At 38.6% G+C, this 16,123-nt stretch overlaps 1 protein-coding gene across 2 annotated transcripts in view; it reads left to right on the top strand.

Annotated features, from left to right (window-relative positions):
• GRM8 (glutamate metabotropic receptor 8) overlaps positions 1–16,123 on the top strand; it is a 307,347-nt gene that overhangs the window by 807 nt on the left and 290,417 nt on the right. The window lies entirely within an intron of this gene.

Genomic DNA, 16,123 nt, shown 5'->3' with positions numbered 1-16,123 from the left:
TCAAATTTGCTCCATGTTAAGCATTTATGTTCATCAAGACTGGATTAGGATTAATTTCCCAAATTTCCAGGAGAATGAAAAGTAAGATTTTAACACAAGTAAATTTTTTTGAGAACCAGATAATTTCCTTACATAGAAAGATATGCCAGTAATAATCTAGTGCTACTGATGTGCATGTCTAGCCAAATGAAATGTACTGTAAAATCTTTGATATTCTTGAAATTTTACCTCCTCCGTATTTTCTGCAAGGTGATATTTTTTACAGACTTTGTTATCACCTTGTGAGAGATTATTTTTAGGCAACAGTTCTAGTGGCATTTGTTTCCAAATACTTTATGAAGCTCAGACATTCTAGGTAATGGAAAAGTAAACCTGCCACTTGTAAATTACCTAAGTTAGATGGGAAGATGAACATATTCTAATCAATCAACTTGGATGGAAATGGTCAGGCAGCAGATATTTAACTTTTAATCCTTTGTAATGGCAAGCAGATGATGGTAAGTTGAGCACTTTTTTCTATGTGCAGAACAATTGTAACTTATGTCTGAATCTATTACTGTCCTACCACCCACTGTTCCTTTCATCCATTCAGAAATCTTCCCTTATTTCATACAACTTTACAATCACAAAACCCACTTGAAGACCATTTCTTTGACTTTGGTGCAGAAGATTCTGATAATGTTTAATATTGCTGTTATGTATTTTGAAAAGTGTTGCACTTGTTTCCTAATTGTTGTAACTGAGATTGATTAGTAGTAGAGAAAGATTGGCCTTTTGTTAATGGTTTCTCAGCAAAGTGCATTTCAGTCATTTGAATGGAGATTTTAGTTCTTCCTTTTGGTTCTCCCTCAAAGGAAATAATGATGGATTTACAGTTCAGTGGAGGAGCAAAGTGACTGCTGGGTTGTGGTCAGGTGTTCCTTTCAGTCTCAAAACTGATGCTCAGCTGCAGTTACTGCACAGGTTTGAGAGTAGAAGACTAGTTCTAGCCAAATGTTTTACTTGTGAAAATCAAGTACACAAAACTGAGCTAAGAGATGTAAAATATGTTCTACATGGAGAGCACCTCTGGAGTTGTGCCTGGTGGGGAGGTTTATCTGTCCTGGGAATCATCAGGCGTGTTGCAGGAGATGTCTATTTTTCAGTTCACATCCTTTTTTGAAGTTGTGTCATCGTATTAAATAATGCATATTTATGAAATAATGATAGATGGAATGGTCACTTTAATACCCATTGTAATGCAGGGCCATGTAGACTACAACTTACACCCAGTTTTGAGTTGAATAGGGTTCTATAGACTGATTTAAGAAACTCAGCCTGGTAAGACATGCATTAACTCTGAATTAAGAGCACCAAGAAGGAAAGAGGCCCATGAATTGTCTAAGATAGCAGCAATTTGTCTTCTGAAACCTTGACAGCTACCTCCTGATTTACATTATGCAATAAGATTGCAAATAACATTCTACTGCAGTCTTAATCAATAGAGGGTCATGTGATATCCCCTCTGGGGAAAGATCTTATTTACCCATTTAATTGATGTAACACAGCTGCTGGCAAAAGGAGGAGACATCTCTTTTAGTTTTAAATATGGATCCTGCACAAATATTCTTAATGATGTAAAAAAAATGATAAATTATACCCTTTCATGTCTGATGATGGACCAGCATGTGAAATCTGTTTTTACACTTTCCTCTCAGAAGTGAATCTCTTCATGAGTAAAGGCTTCTGGATAAGGCTTTGGGTTAGAAGGACAGTAGAAACCACTCACAATGGTTATAGTCAAGAGGATTAGGAAATTAGGGGTCATTTTCCAGAAACTTAGATGTATAATCCAGTTTGGGTTGTATTCAGACCAAAGACATAGGCTGAAATTCTCAGCTGATGTATTCCCACAACTTTGTGGCTGAGGAGCTGGACCTTGGCCTGCGCTCATAGAGGCTCCAGGCATGAAATTGTGTTTACTGTATCTTGGTATGTGTTGAGGTGGGACCCTCAGCTGGGGTAAATGTCTCTGCTTGCATTGAAGTCAGAAACCGCCATCATGCAAATGCCTATTTCCATTTTATCCAGGATGAATGTGATTCATCCATATTTCTGTTTAACAGTGCTATTTAGAAAGTTGAACCTGTAATTTGAAGTTCAGTATTGCTTTAATACCTGCTCTGAAGTTCCTAAATGTCAGGACTACATACTTTTGAGAACATTATTCTCTGGCAAAATTTTAATTTGTAATGAAATTGTGAGAAGCATATTATACCTCTCAATGTGAATACACAAAGATAGTCTAAGAAGTGCTACTCTCAGCAGCTTGAACTTTTATGCTGCTATTTTTCTTTTTTTTGCAAATTTTTTTTCTTTCTTTTATTGATTTTATGACAGAAAACATACAGGTCAATAGTTCTATCTGATGATCTGGTGGATAGCACAAACTGATAGTAAATGTATTCTTTTATCTAAGTGTTTCCATGAGAAGAGGGGAGGGAGGCCACCACAGAAAATGACCCCTATCTATAGCCTTTCTCCTGATCAAATGGCTTGCCTTGAATTTACCTCTCTCCTTTTTTGTTCTGTGAATTTTGAGGTGCCTTGCTGCTTAACAGGTGATTTTCCATTGGTCTTACCCTTAGTAGGACCAAAACATTAAGGCACAAATTAGGACAGACTAAATTTCACCCACTGATGGTTTTAGACTTTCCAGAGGCACTTTACATACAGGAAACACCGGAGCATAGAATTGTGTGAAAGTCGAACTGTTATTTCTTGATTGTTTTAAGGTTGTTGGTTTTTGCTGTAATTGTAAGTTGTTTTTATCAGGAAACATCAGGAGTGGGCTGCTTCACAAAGAAAACAGAGACAAGGGACCTTGGATTGGTAGGATCTGTTGAGGAGCTGGCTTTCTCAGGCAGCTCTCACTATCACAAACGAAACCTTCCTATTGACTCAATCTGTCAAAATATTACTCTTGCATCCTTTCTTATATTTGTTTTAAAGATATTCTGTTTTCCTGTAGGGTGCTTAGGCATGACTAGATAGGAACTTTTATCTCTTTTGTGTGACAATTAGGAGTATCTGGGTTGTTTCCCAGGCCCCCCAAACTTGCCCTGGAGGAAACAAGAGACTATGTAACTTAGGTCACTTCATGTGTTATGTTCCCTGTATTCAAAGCTTCTACTTGTTTAATGTCTGAATAACTTATGTCAATGGTTAAAATCTGCTGGGAAAAGAGAGGCGTTTGTTGATGCTTGTGTCCTCACATCCAAACCCCACATACTATTTCTGAGCTCCTTGGTACACTCCATCTGTCACCTTCACACATCTTCTAGCCAGTGTCACACTAGGAGCAGCTAGGGAGGATGGTTTGCATGCAAATTGAGATGGGTGGACAGTATGCTTGGTGGATTGTGATCTCAAGCTTTTATGTATGTATTTATGTCCATGTATAAGGCCAAATATTCATTGACAGCTTTATTCCTTCCTTGCCTTACTTTGCCTTGCCTGGCCTTTCCTTGTCTTACATTGTTTTCACCAGTTTCCCAAGGCTAAATTACTTATTTCCTCTGTTTGGTCAAATTTCCTTTTTGCTGCAGAGCTTTAATCCACTTTAATAGGTGCTGTCTGAGGGGACTAATATTCACTTCATGCACATTTGCCTTATGCATTTCATCCACGTTTACCTCTACAGAAGTACAAGTACAAATGACATTACGGAGTAACACTTTCAACTTTATGGCAACCATCCAAAATGCAAGGGAGAGTGTCTTTCAGTAAATCTAGAAGTGAATATATTAGTTCCTCTAGCATTTTGCTTATCCACTTTGATTGTTTCATTGCCTCACTTTGGATTTTAGTGTATATCTTTGCCTGGTAGCTGTGAGTGTATATCTTTGCCTGGTAGCTGTGCACAGCTACTAGGGCTATACTTGGACGATGCTATTTTTATGCTTAGTTCTAGGTCTTTTTATGTTTGGCTGCCATTTGGCACTTTTGCTGCCTTGTGTTCTAGACCTGCACAGAGCAGCAGACAACAGGCCTCCCAGAAATGAGGGCATTACCACAGCACAGAGGCTTATCTCATTCAACTTCATAAATGCTGGGCTTTGAATTTAAATTGTGGCAGTGGAGTGCCTCTCATGAAAAGGAATATGATGTAAATAAAATGTGATAACATTTTACCACCTAATTTCAGATACCAGAAACATTTTTGTGAGGCAACCTGAGGCATAGATTCTGGTCTAGACTCTATGTCTACAGAAATACTTGCACCTTATGAGCATCACAGACTTCAAAGGCTGTAGGAAGATACAGGAGTCAGTCTGTTCCATGTGTGACTGCAGGCCCTTTCCATAATGGAAAAGCTGTATTATCTACTTTAAAGAAGTAAAGAAGAGGCTCAAGAATATTACCCAACATATTGGTATTCATTAATAAAAAAATGTGCTGCACTGATTAAAATATATCCATTTTCTGTTCACTGCATCCTGCTACATCTGTCAATATTTTCCACTGCATATCATTTGAAATATGTAATAGGATGATTTTATTTTCCTGGTGGTTAAAACATATGTGGTAGATTTTTTGTGAAGTGTGAAGAAAAATTAATATATGTAGGGAGAAGATGACTAAAACATTTTGAAAGAGGTCTTAAGACAAAAATCTTTATTTTACTTTTGTTCTAGATAATATTCACACTTTCTGAATAATTTTTAACTATAAAAGAAACCAGTACATCTAATGTAATTTTACAATGCTTTTTTGTAGCTTAGTACATGCTGTATCTGTTTAGTGCCTGAGCATCTTGTCTTGTTATTGGCTGAAAAATACCTTTGTTGCAATTATATTCTTTTTTTACAATTGAACTTGTTCTACATAGAAGAAAAGTTCATCTCTCTTTATATTTCCATGGCAGTAGTCACTTGATTATGCAGAAAACCCCTTTTAATTCAACCATGATTCTCTGTCATTACCAGGTTAAATGTGTGTGGTCAAGAGAGGCAAATACTAGGTCAACACCAAGATAAAATTATAGGTACAAGAGGTACTTTGCTAGCATCAATAATGAAACAGTTGCCAAATTAGTTGCAGCCAGAGGAAATAATAGGTTTTCAGATTCTGTGAAAACTGCTAGCACTGATTAGCATCAAATTTTATTTGTGCTAAGCTGCTTGAGGCAAGAGAGTACAGAACCAACTTGATGTATTCATTCATTATTTTTCAGTGTATTAATTTCTTAAATACTCCTCTAAAAGTTTAAGAATTTTGGTTTCTCACATTCCTAGATGTACCTATAACCTGTGGTTGGAGCAAAAGGGTATTCTACTTTTCTGTGTTATTTTCATTTGTTTGTCATTGGTTTGCTACAAGGCTTGAGAAGCATCTTCTGACCTTTCTGTTCTTCTTTTGTCATTTTGATTTGCTTGTGTTTAAGCATTTCACAGGAACAATCAGAAGCTTGATTAACATTGGTTAAATATTTGAGATGTCTCCCCTGCTTCTGAAGGCATGCTGAAACTGTCTAAAATGTTGAGGGTTTTATCTCATTCCGTAAGTACAATACATGAGCACCTTACAAGGAGAGTGTAGCTGTTAAAGACCAACAATCTGATTTTCTTTCTACTTCCCTGGGGGCAGGGAATATATATCTATATATATCTACACATGTTTCTCTCACATGAAGGAAGCTGCATATGCAGAGAAAACGATTTCACCCTTTCCTGGCTGACACAGACAACCCATGCCCATATCACATACTCCTTTATTCCCCCACATCATGGGTCTGCATGCAAATTACCAGAGGGGAATGATTCCTGACCCATGATGACTTCTGAAGCCTGTCAGAAAATTGGGAGACTTGGCTGGCACAGGTCACGGCCGAGTTATGGACTGTCCTGACAGGCTGACAGTGGAGGCAGCTGAGCTGTTGCTGAGAGATGTGCTCTGAAATAATGTGATTTACCAGCACAGACATTGCTGCTGATCTCTCAGGACAGAGCTCTGCTGATACGTCACGCTGATGGGAAGCCAAGGACCATTGATGCTTTTCCAGTGCTTTACTCCAGCAATGTTAGTTTTATTAGCTACAATGAGAACCAAATTAAGATGATTTTTCCCCCCCGGTGTTTAATTGTTTCAGTACAGTAGCAGTTGGGCAATATGAATAGTTCTCCATTCTGACTGCCATCAGAAACCAGGCACTATTGTGTTACAGCCAAGTAGTAGATTTTGTGTGTGCTTATTTCCATTCTCATTATTTTCCCTAAAGCATATTGTGCTTTTAGGATTAAACTGGTTTAGAGTGCTTCAATGTATATCCTTGTGCTTGCTAGCATTTATCAGAGAAAAGTAGTCATCAGAACAAAAGTCTTACTGGAGGACACAAATTCCACAGGAATGAAATAAATAGCCAAGAGCAAAACACTCCTCTGGGCTGGAATCTGTGTGTACTCCCAGCAAGATATTATGTCCCCTATCTCTCTGACAGGACAATTGAGCATTTAAGTGAGGCCTTAAATTAGGAGGCTGTTGGCCCTTGGCTGTCTGTGTCCTCAATAGAAAGAATGAAATTCTTTCAGAAGGGGACTGGACCAGGTCTATGAGAGTGGATGCATATTTCTTGTTTACAGAAAGATTATGGGTTAATACATGCTGGTAGTTGCATCAGGTAGAAGCTCTTCTCACTGGAAGGCTTTGGAAACCTTTGATGGAAGTGATAGGAGGTTTTGTAAGATTTCAAATACTCCCAAGGGTGATGCCAGTTTCTTAAATCCTTCCTCACTTTTCTTTGGAAAGAGCTTTACTCATCTCCTTTTCTCTTTCTTTTCCAACACATTTATTTCTTTCTCTAGGTTAATTAAGAGCTACTTTTTGACTGCTGTTGCCAGTATTTTTCAAGTGTCTATTTAATTCAATAGTCTTCAAAGAAATTTTTTTCAGACATGCTGAATAAGACTCTGACTGAGTCTCAGTTTCTGCAGGTTTGAGGATGAGTGTGTCAGCAGGAGAAAGAGCTGTAAATTAGGAAACTTATGAGAGGGATCTATCTATGGAGATAACAGGGAAAAAGGGAAATGCTTGTTGAAAGATTGAACTCTAAAGGCACAAGGGTCTCTATCTTTATTTCCCTCCTTGTAGGATTTCTTGTCTGGCACTTCAGATAGATACTGGGCTCTAACTCTTCTCTGAAGTAAACTATTTCTGATAGCAATGCTGAGATATTCCATGGTACTGTGAGATCTCTCTTCCTATTGTACTTCTTTTACAGCTTGAGACTGTAGGACACAAGCAAAAGTGATTTCTCTGAACTGGAATAATTAATCTTTTAAGTTTTGGCTTAAGTTTTTTTCACTAAAGGTGCCTCCAGCATTTAGTTATGTAGCAATGGTATTTGTAGAGGCAGAATCTCTATTCCTTCATAATTTGTGTATGTTGCACATAGCTCTTCTAGAAATTGGAATGTAGAAAAAGTATGATAGCCCATTTTGGGTATCATTCTATGAAAAGTGCCTAACAATTTACATAAGATTTTTACTTTGAGAGTGGCTCTGTTGCATTTAAAATGCCACTGCAATTGCCTTGCAGGCAGGGCACAATTTTTTAAGGAACTCCATTCCATTACAAGAACACTGATCCCCTAAAGTGGTAGTTACTCTTATTCAGATAAAATTTCTTTGTTTTTTGCTTGTAAAGTGCTGTGAAATATTAAGGTCTTAGTGAATACTTATGACCACAGTTTTACTTAGGCAAATTCATTGGAGCAGCTATTGATCCTACAGTGGTTCTCTAGGCCTGATGCTTTGGAAGCAAAGCCCAGGAAAGGAACTGAAGAAAGGGCTGGTTTTCTTGCCATTCTGGTTTCTTCTCTGGGTACCCTCTGTATGCTTTGGTTTCATGAGTAGTGCTGAAACACAGAAAGTATCCTAGAATGTAGGTGAGGCTGCAGGAGGTCTCCAGGCTGACCTGCCTATGTGGATCATATGTAAATGGACTATTAAATAGAGTGGAGATGATGAAATTCAGCACTATATTAGCACTACTGGCTAATAATAGAAGGGAGAGAATATACAGCACATATATTTGTGCTTTTGTAAAGGACGTTTGCTGTTATTTTATTACTGTAAATTCATTGGCTGTGAACCACATAGTCCAAACAACCTTTCAAGACAGTGCTGTGGGAGAAGAGAATATATCTTGGCAATCTGAGACAGGAACAAATTTATCATTAGGAGCAGCATAAAAAAACCTGGGGAATTCAGACTGTGCTCACTGCTATGGTGTCTGGGACCAAACCAAAACCACAGAAAGAGATAAATAGGCTGTCAGGGCTGATATCATACACTGAATAGAAAGAGCAAAGGCCTTGGAATCCCAAGACTGTGGATGTCTTGCTGCAGGGGCATGACTTGTTTTAGGATTAGATTTCTGGCTTCTTCCGTGTTGAAGAGACAAGTAGTGCACGTAGTTATAGGACAGTAGTTTTTCTATAGCTGGCTGGATAGGACTGACTTGTTGAATTCTGTTGAATCAAAAGGGAAACAGAGTCTGACTTTTGTGTGACTTTTAGTCTTGCTTATGTGAGGAAGAATCCCTGAGAGAACAATGAATTCCAGGGAAGCCAGAAAATTGTACCACTCTTAAACTGGATGTGTCCAGAGACAAATAATGTCCTATGTCCATTAAAATGTTCTGTCATCACTGTTAGTAGGCTTTGTATTTGAGTAAGGTTTGTCCAGCAGGCACATAGAAAAAGTGAAGATGAGTCCTCTATTGCTTTATGTAATGTTCAGAAATGATCATATTGATGCACTATTGGTAGCAGTCTGAAAATAGATAGGAATATGTTCAATTAAAAGAGATTTTTCTTTTTTTGATATGGGACAATACTGATCTTGGGGGAGCTGGCAATTTAATCTCCATAGACATGCCTCTCCAAATAATAATTTTATAATATGGATAAACTACAAACCTAAAACTCCAAATTCCACTCATAAAGAGGAGTTAGTAAAGCACAGCCATTTATAGCTAGAGCTAGGATATTGTTTCAGGAATTAAATTATGAGATGATTATTAGAAAAAAATATTGCCAAGAAGTACTCCCTTGTATGTTGTTTAAAGTTTAATCCAGTTGTGTATGATGGGAAAAGTGCCAAATCTCCTGCCTTCTAGCTTTCTGAAAATTAGGTTGGATAGAAGTATAAAAATATACATTTTTTACCAGTAGGAAAGAGATCTAGGTAAAGTAGCTGGTGTTTTCCACTCCTAAATTTGATGGTTCTGCTTGCCATCTTTTGCACAACAAAGCACAGGATTTAAAAGTTACCAGCTGCTATATTTGCTTTCCAAAGTGTGAAGAAAACATGTATTGTCCTGAGGATTAAAGGGCTGATTCTCTTTGTGCTCAGTTCAGGCTGAACTGAAGTGTTTGTAATGAAAGTAAAAGCTATTAAAAAGCATGAAACATGAGAGAAAAATAACATGTTTATGTCTTCTTTGTTGGATAGGATTTGATGATGCCCTTAGAAAGTTTTAAGTGTAAGCATTTGTCTTATTAACTAGCATTTCTTTTGTGCATGTTGCAAACACTTCCACTTGCAAATCCTAAGTGCAGTCAGAGCTGTTGTTTCAACCCACTGGGAACTGTTTTGCCAAATATCATCTGAACAACAAAAACTCATCATCTGTGAGCTAGTTCACATCTCCAGTACTAACTAAACTGCATTTTGGATGTATAGGATATTAGAGACTGCAAAGAAAAGATAGTGTTTCTGGTGCTAGTTTTGGTGACTGGGATAAGACAGGAAGGTAGCTGTGCTGTATATGGGAGAATGAAAAGCTTGCAGTTGGAACAGATGCTGAGAGTGCCCTGTGACTCAAGGTATGATTTCCTGACATTCCTGCCAAGTTTCAAAGCTTATGTGTTTTTTTCCTCTCCTTATTTCTATTTTTAGGCTGAATAGCAAAGAACTTGTGCTTTGGGAATGAAGATTCACCATTCTAGTTATATCTATTTTGTTGTGTGTTTGCATGCACACCGAATAATTATTCTGGCCCGCAGGAAAGAATGAGAGTAAAGATGTAAAAAGCTGATGAGAATGCAGGGTATTTTTGGTATGGATCACATAATCACTTGGCTCAATGGTGAGCTGCAGAGCTTTGTGTGAGTGTGACAGACTCGCCTTGCTGTGTGGTAGTGCTCGTTGAAGCCTTGCGTCCTTCGTCTTGCTCCAGCACAGCTCCTCTCGGTGACCTTGGGCAGTGACACAGCAGTGAATCCTCAGCCTCAGGGAGGGTGCCAGTGGAGCTGGGACTGATGTCCAGGCTCCCTGCCCCTGCTTCCCTGGATACAGCACTTCTGGGGCTGGAGGGATTTGTGGACATGAGGGCTCCTTGATAATCAGATAGAAGAGTGAGGGGTGGGGGCATATAAATACTTCAGCCAGCTAGTCCTTAACGGGGGATTCCTTGTATCCTCTTACTCAGTTCTCTCCCCTGGGTTTTGCTATGAAAGGAGATTATCCAACTTGCAGTATGATTTAAATATGCAAGTCATCAGTCTCAGGAGCAAGTGGTGAAGCCTGCCTGACCTGTAATCAGAGGCTGTACATCCCCCTTAGGAAACCATGGCAGTCAAAGAAACAGAGCTCCAGAGTCAGGAAAAGGTATTTGGACTATTGCCCAATAATGTTAGAATTGTTAAAATTCATATCTGCAACCTATATTAAGGTGATTGGAAAAAAAATGAATGTCTGCCATTTTTATGACAAAGCATGAAATTAAGTAGTGTGGTACGAAAGGAAATTAAGATAGGTGTGTGTGCACATGTATGTTCTACTAAGCTGAGAGGACTTGTATTCTTAAATGTTTGAGAAGAGAAACAATCAAAACAGTTTTGCTAGCTGATCATTATGCCAGTATGTTTCTTGGTGTCTCAGGAACCTTTTTTTCCCCTCAGTTTTTCATGATGATTTCATTCGAAGTTTGTTTGCTTATCTCTAAATTGAGTAAAAATCCCTAAGAACAGGCAACTTCTGGCAGCTCTGTGGTGAATAACTGCCTCATCTATTTACCAGGAGCTAAGAGGAGATTCTACACCTTTTAGAAAAGGTGATTCCTAATTTTAAGTTGCCTCCTTTTCAGTTGTTTTTAATCTACCCAAAGCATGAATATAGTATTGTGAGCAAGGCCCTGCAAATAAAGCTGAACTGGAAATAAACATTCATTTTATTCTGCACCAAAATGATCTTGTTTTAGTGAAACTTGGAGGCTTCTATTTTTAGGTTGGGTTTTCATTTTTTTTGTTTGTTTGTTTTCATTCTATTTTGGAGATTTTATAAGGTAAAATAAAGGTGACGGGTTTGAAATGTCAGTCTTTGGTAACATTCATTAACTGCTGGTGCCCCTCTTACCCCACTGTTTGCTCAAGACTTAAACAAGGTTCTTGGGCAAATTCTTTTGGATTCAGAGAAGGAAATCAAATAAAACTTAGGAGGTGGCATAGCTCAACTCCAGTCCCCACAGACACAGACAAGAGTGCTTTGTGGTAAAATTATGAGTTCTGGTCACAGAGGATGAGAACTCTGCAGAAACAGGGCTGCCTGGGCTTGCTGTATGCAATGAACTTCCACCCTATGACTTTTCTTTTGCCAGAACAGGTCTTTTCTCACCAGTCTGCTGTGTGCAGGACTTTCCTTGGAGAGCTCTAATCTCAGAGCTCTTTGTTAAAACAGGTCTCTAATGGTGCATCTTCTTGAAAACTCTTGCCTGTTCTTCTACCTCTAGACAGCTGGATGCATGTGAAGGTTGCTGTTGCCAGATGCTATCTATTCACTGATGATAGGCTTTCACAATGGGAAAATTTTACTTCATCCATGCTAAAATTCATTAAATGTTCATTAGAGTAATGATTTGAACTTAGCTATTCCCATTCCTCACTGAATACTGGACTGTACAGAGAATTACTCTCAGGCGGGTCCAATGGAAGTTTAATTGTTTGTGAAAACATGAACAGCTTCAGCAGGAGAGACTTTCATGTCCAAACCCCCTATAACTCAATGGTTAGTTGTTCCCAGCTGAGTACTTTAACCACCAGGCTGTTAAGTATAATTCAGGCAGCTACTGCAGCCTCGTTTTTCCTTTTGGAACATACTTGTGCATGAAGAGGATAAAGTACAAAAAAAAAAAAATAAATATGATGGATACATGATGACAGAGACCAGAACCAAAGGAAAACCTTTTAAGAAGTCCTGATAAATACCATGGGGAGGAGACATAAGAGTAAAGCACATTTGAATATGAAACATTCCTCTAAATGCCTTAGCCAGGGATTGCCAAGATTTTTCTTAAAGACTAAGCTTGAAAGTCTTGGCCAGAGCAGTAACACAAAACTCATGTCACCCCCATCTTCAGCTGCCTAGTTGAACACAGTTCTCAAGGACAGACCCTTGGATTTGTATGAATGACTGAATTGTCCCACATGAGTCTGAAAGTCTTCTGGAAGTGCCCATGTATATTTGTATATTTGCTAGTCATAGATGAAGACACAGTGATTTTCACAGACTTCAAGTTTTCTGACCACCTCCTGTGTCCTGGTTTAGGACATTTCTGACCATTTCAGTTCTGTGCTGTCTAAATGCCAGGCAGCTCCCTCAGCATTTAGGGCTGATATCTCTGCAGTGAAAAACCCTTGGCATGACCTCTCTTATTTACTTACTCCCATAAAATGTAGATGTTTTTTGTTCTTGGCATATAGGCTTGTAATTTTGATTCGTTTTACATGTAGTACTTTATAGAAGGAGTGTAGAAATTTTTGTTTTGAATAGAGAACATTGGAGGACACTCCCACAACAGCTATTGGCAGTGATATTTTTCATTCTTTCATTCTTCAGACTGTTGTGAATATTTTAGCTACTACAGTTATTTAGGCAGACTAAATCATAATAATAAATAATGTATTCAATTTCCCAGGTCCTATTTGCAGCAGTGCTCCAGATTCCTCCCTGTAATGCACTACAGACCATTCAAATATTAAAACACATAGAAAATGAATCATGAAAATAATGCAAAATAGTCAATTAATTTGTTTTATTTTTCAGTAATGGAAGCTTTTTTTTTCTGAATCTAGCATGCTAGTCTTTCTAAGAAGTGATGTGGCATTCCTTAACTGAAGGCTCAGGATGTGGAGAGGTCAGGAGGAGGCAAGGGGAGCAGCATACAGCCAATATTTCTGCAAGTCCTAATTAAATAATACAGCAGTAGAATTTATTTGGGACATTTTTCAGATCCACTGACTGAAAAATAATGAAGTAATGGAGTTGGATGTCTATATGAATCTTCCTGATTTTATTAAAAGATTCTGTTCTAAACACTAACAGGGAAAAAAGTGAAAAAACATTGTACACATATATATTCCCAATTTGTAAGAGCTGAATTCTGTTCTATCTGCCCCACGTTACATGCCAAGGAGGACAAAAAATGATGGCAGGAGCCTGAGAACTGAGCACAGGCAGTGCTCTGCAGTGCCAGCTGCCACCCCTGGGCACTGCACCAGGGCACCTGAGGAGATGAGAAATGCAAAATCACTTGATTGAAGTTGCTATACATTTGAGAGCTGCCCTATGCCTCAAACCACCCAATGCACATGCTAATATTAACATCAAATTTTATTTTTAATGTGTCAAATAGGGTCTTTGCTTTGGTTTACAAAAACCAGCCTCGTGTGATCTTCAGTGTGCTGGAGCAGCCTACCCTCAGCCAAGAGTTAAAAATCACCCACGCTGCCCACAGTGGCAGGCTGTCCTCTGTGCCAGGGAAGCCTGTGGCAGCTGAGCTCTGGCTTTGCAGGATGCACATCTCAGTACCCTGGGCCAAGGGCTCTCCTGTGGGTGTAGGCTCAGTCTCCTTCCACTGGACTGGGAATGCCTGGAGCTGGTGTGAGGACATGAAGTGACTCAATGAAATTTAGTGCAAAATGGTATGTGACATTTCCTCTTCTTTGGTTACTGCTGGAAAGCATTACAGAATGGTGTCAATTAAGAAGCATTTATTGTTACCTTAGGAAAAAGTGAAAGGAATACTTTGGTCTTTTCATCACATGGGCCAGTGCAACACTTTGGCATGGATGATGATCATAGGAATGGCTTAAAATTCTCTCTAACAAACCTTGATAATAATACTGCAAAATGCAGCTACAGACCTGTCCCAGAAAATTTTAAGAGCATTTAAATATTCTTAAGCAAAGGATTATCAGGTAAACACCAGTAGAAAAGCAAAGTTAGTAAAATTCTGCTGCTAATATAACCAAAAGTAACATTACTTTTATGTATCCTTGATAATTTTACAGTGCTACATGTGGGTTTTTTTTTTCAAAAATGATTTAACTTGCTGCAAATGATGTCTGAACTGGCCATCTATCACTGCACAGTTTGTCTGCAGTGCTTAGGAATTTAACACACAGAATGACAAGTGTAATTACATGCTTGTGAAACATATGCCGTAATTTATGGATATTAAGCAAGTATAAACAAGAGATCAAATCCTAGTGTAAGCAGTCATCCAAGAAATCGTCTTGACATTTATTTCATTAAAATCTTTCTTTCAGTATGACAGTCAGAATACCTGAGTTGCACTCACAGCACATCTGCAGATACTTTCCAATTATTGCATGTTTGCAAAGCAAAGGATCAGATACATGCACTCAGCTAACATTGAATTTTTGGTTACATTTCACACACGTAGTTATGTAGGTGTTTATCATGCTTATTATTATCCCTTGTTATTATCATAGTCATCAATATTATTACTATTATTATTAATCTCCCAGAGGTGATTAATATACAGGACTTAAATAGCAACAGCCCTTTTTTCACCTGTTTACAGTGTGTGTAAACTGGAATTTAAATTAGAAAACTGACTAAAAAAGGCTCAAGCCCTAGAGAGCTGATGGTTTGTTCACTTGAGATCCTGCTAGGAAGAGAAGCAGAAAAAGGAGAGTGAGATGTGCTGGGTGAGATGTCCCCAAAAGATTGGTGCTGTGCATGTTAGGCACACTCACAGCTGTGAGCATGGGAGCAGGCTGGGCACTCAGACTCCCAGCTGGGGTCTTCCACACCCTCTGGCTTACTGCAGTGCTCAGAAGGCAGTGGGGTTGCTAATGTTGTGTAGATTGCAAAATTGATTTTTATTTCCTGTTGTCAGGAAATGTCTTTATCTGCCTTATCCCTCCTGCTAAGTGGTGCTTTGTTCCATGAGCCCTGCCAGGGAAGTAGAATAAGCCAATATTTTGAAAAGGAGGGAAAAAGAAGGCGAATCTGGCAACCAGTCCCTGCCAGGGGCAAAATAACATAACTGATATAAACCAGTATTAATGTACAATGAAGTATCTTGAATGCCAGCATTCAAGAAGGATGGAAAATAGGTCTTGCCAAATAAACTTGATTGTCTTTTTAAAAGACTTTGAGTTATAAAGATAACAGCATTGACTTCTGTAAATCTCAGAATCATATGTCATTCTGTGAGGTACCTTAAGCACACTTTATTTAAAAAGACCATCATAATTATATATTTAATATATTTAATATATTTAATAGCAATTATATTTCTTTACATTGATAGTTAATTAGGTAGCTTGGGGTTTATCTGGATAAGCTTATGCCCAGGGATGGGAAGGAAAGTCCACAGGGAAAAGTCCTTCTCTGCAAGCTACTGCTGATACTGCTCTTATGCCAGTGCCTCTTTCTGTTAAGGAAATATTTTCTTGCCAGATTGCCAGTGCTCCTCTACAGCCACTCTGGGCTCTCCTTTCCTGATTATGAGCCAAAAACTGAAGGTTTGCTGCAGCCAGTTCTCCTTGAACCTTTTTACATATCCAGCTTGTTTCTAAGGTTTTCAAGGAATATCTGTGAGACATAAACAGAGCATACTGGTGGGAGCTGAAATCCCTGTATTAGCCAGGTCTCTGATGGCCTTCGAGTGAGATGAGCAATTGGAAGGAAGGAGAGAACATGTGAAAGGCAAGAAAATGAGAATGTGTCAGGGAGGAAACCTACAGAGAAAATTACAGCAAATATACCTGGTCTCTGTTGGTTGCTATCTTACATTCCTGTCATCAGCTTAGCAAGATTATAGCAGTTGT

Source organism: Melospiza georgiana, chromosome 4 (genome assembly GCF_028018845.1).
Source record: "Melospiza georgiana isolate bMelGeo1 chromosome 4, bMelGeo1.pri, whole genome shotgun sequence".
Lineage (NCBI taxonomy): Eukaryota > Metazoa > Chordata > Aves > Passeriformes > Passerellidae > Melospiza > Melospiza georgiana.
The sequence above is the reverse complement of the archived record's forward strand: the minus strand, read 5'-3'. Positions and strand labels throughout refer to the sequence as shown.